Below are 3,330 nucleotides of genomic sequence, written 5' to 3' on the forward strand. Positions count from 1 at the left end.
GAAAACCACCTTCAAAACATTTATACAAACTCCACGGATTAAGATATCAAAAAAATATCACGCCACGTTCTATGTAACGTTAAGCGGAATAGTGTGTGAAAATTTCAAATTAATCAAATGCGGAGTTTCGAACATTTAGTGGGTGCGACGTTGAAAAACGTAGTTTCTAGAGAAGCGCGTAATGTCTTCGGTTAATTTTTCCCTAAAATAAAAGTACGCATTCGTACTCAGCGTTATAAAACACTGCCACTTTTCAGGATTTCAAAATACCATTTCTATCACACTATTTTACGAGCTTTAAAAAAGTGCAAAAAAGAATTTCGAATCCTTCGAAATCGACACAACCGCGTGCTCTCTTCACGAGAATGCGCCGGTGGTAAACAAAATGTTCAGAAACTCTGGTCCGACGAAAACGATCGACGAACAGGTTAAAGGGAAAAACGAGGAGTCCGTGTAAAAGACGATCGTCGGTATCGTTGCCTTCTATTGGTGTCGCTGTCCGTTCTTCTTGAATTAATTACGCACAGTAGATAGGAATAGGAAGATAGAGGGGCGCCTGTCGCGGACAGGCTTTCTATCTCGTTTTATCTGTGCGAAATGTCTTTGGCCGTTGTCGACGCTCCAATCGAGCAACCGTGAAAACCAGTCGAGACGAATAGGAATTGACCGAGAAGCAGCAGCAGCAACAGCAGCAGAAAATCGAACGAGTTGCTCGTGCAAGCGTGCCGATTTAGCAACAAGTTGCAGCTGGTACGCGTTTTCCCTAGAGTTTCCTAAAATCAACAAGTGAACTCGCTTTCCTGCTTGGAATTTCTATATCGCTTTCTCGTTCGGCTCCACAGGTGGTAACACGGGAGGTGCGATTCGCACGGTAGCTATGCCACTTTAATCGGTGTCGTTCACCGTTGCTATCAAACGACCGAGTCTCGTCGCCTTTCCTAAGTTGCGCCCTCGCGGAAGCAACAACGAGCAACTTTCTGTCGATGTTGCTGTTCCTTCTCTAACGTTCCTCTTTTGTGTTCGTTCGCGTTTCCGTTGCCAGTTCAACGGAAGGTGTTGCTCGTTGCCTGTTTCCATTCAAGATGATAAGGATCAAAGAAAAGTGGAAATCACGCGCCACAACACACTGCGACGGAAACAAAAGTTCGGTGTATCGCTGGTCGCTGGGAGCATACAATGATTCGAAGTTGAAACAAAGTGCAAATATCTGCCTGCTAATCTCGTTGCTTCAACGTGGACGAAATTTCTTTACAAATTGACATTTCGTAGCCCCACGAGAAGCTCCAAAATGCTTGTTCGATCGTTGTAGATGAGTTTACGAACAGATTACTCGACTATCGTTTATACCAAATTTTATTATAAATTTATACTAAGCGAGCAAGAGTTTGATCTTCTTCTATCTTGCTTTGCACATTTACGATTTCAAAGTTATGCGGATGAATTTTTCAGCCAAGTATCACGAGCGCCACCGCGCAAGAAAACGATCGATCGCGTTTTCTGGAGCCTCGTGTGGCTGAAAAAAGACTGAAGACTCCGTTTCTGGAACGTGATAAAAGCCGGTTTAATAAAGCGACGCTTCTACGCGTTCACGTATCGAGAATTCTACGAAGGCTTCGCGTTCCTTTCGACCTCGGCCCGCATTCCCATCGTCCACTATCCGCTTTTCCATTCCTCTATCACACCCCTTGCATCTTAATCTTAATAGCGTTCTCTCGGCGAATACCTCGTCTTTCCCCCTCGATGCCTTCGATTCTTCTCATTACGAGTTTCTCGCCGTCTGCCTTTATTTTCAGTCACAACCATTAATACGCTAATATCATAACTTTTCTCTCTTGTTTTTCCGATGTCCAACTTTCTCTTCTTTCACGCGAGTCGTTGAAACCGCGCAGAACAATTACACGAATTACAGCGGACACGCGACCTGATAAATTATCATTCAGACGGACCAAACATCTGAAAACTGAAATGCACATACTCGTAAGTAGACTGCGGATTTTTGTGCAAGCTTGAGCACAGGATATGCATACTATCGCGAAAGTATATAAAATACACAGGGTAGATTCGAGGGTAGAGACAAGTCCATCTTGTGGTGTTTTGTTTCTTTAGTTGTACGTATTCGTAAAAATGTGAAATTGCACGAACATTCGCAGTCTGCTTATAAGAATACACGTTCTGACAAACTCGATAGGGCGAAATAGTCAAATAGAATGCGTGTATAGTGTATACACAATGTACATACGTACGATATTGGGTTGGCAACTAAATGATTGCAGATTTTGTCAATACCACCTAATGTCAAAATCGCAATCACTTAGTTGTCAGCCCAATAGATTCTTATAAGAGTGCGTATCTTGGTCTTTGGATATTTTATTCTTCAGAAGGACATTTCATCAGAACACATATTCCCCTGGAACGATGGCTTAGCGGCTTACCAGTTTAACACGTTGAGGGTGCTGATGGCAGATGACTATACAGTGACTCCCACAGGCGGATGACGCCAACGCGTAACGTGTTAAGAAAAAAGAAAAAAACTTTCGGTGGCTACGCGATTTCGGTTCTACTTCGGATCGACACGTTAAGGCGATTTTCTACCGAACGACAATCACCGATACGTACACACGCATATACATATACTTGGTGCGTAGGTTTAGAAACGGCGCAACGGTGTGCGTACGTAGAATCGGATCGCGATCGATGAGAACGAAAAGAAACATAAATCACCAAGATACTCGGAAGAATGAAATGGAAAGAATAGGAACACCTAACAAACGCTATATGATAACTAGCGTAATTAAAAAGTGAAGAAAGATAATGCAATCAGTAAAATATAGACAAAAGAAGGAAGAAAAAGAATAATGGAGAGGAAAGGAAAAAAGCAACGAAATAGCAACCAGTACGATTAAAGAACGAAGAAGAATACGATCGAAGGTAAGATACTGAAAAAAAAAGGAATGAAATGAAAAGAGAAAGACTAAACTACTGTAAATGAATAGTAGGATAACTAGTATTAAAAAGTGGATGAAAAAAGGATGGAATGACAAGTCGGAGAAGCGACGGTGGCGAGGAGAACCGTAGGTTTCGAAGGAGGGATGAATGAGGTGTGTGGGTAGGGACAGGGTTAACGCGGAAGCGTTCGAAACAGGGCGAAGAGGAGCGTTAAAGGGGCGGGAGCGAAGGAGAACAGTGGGGGCTTCCGGAGGCACTGTGGACCATGCGCTTTCGCGTCCGACCGAAAGGACTTTGGATCTTCGAGGATCGAGAAGAGAGGTGACGGGTAAAGAAGTGGCAGAGGCGCGAACGTGGACGTGGCCGCGATCGCGAACGCGAACG

The sequence above is a fragment of the Bombus pascuorum genome, chromosome 11, assembly GCF_905332965.1.
Source record: "Bombus pascuorum chromosome 11, iyBomPasc1.1, whole genome shotgun sequence".
Classification (NCBI taxonomy): Eukaryota; Metazoa; Arthropoda; class Insecta; order Hymenoptera; family Apidae; genus Bombus; species Bombus pascuorum.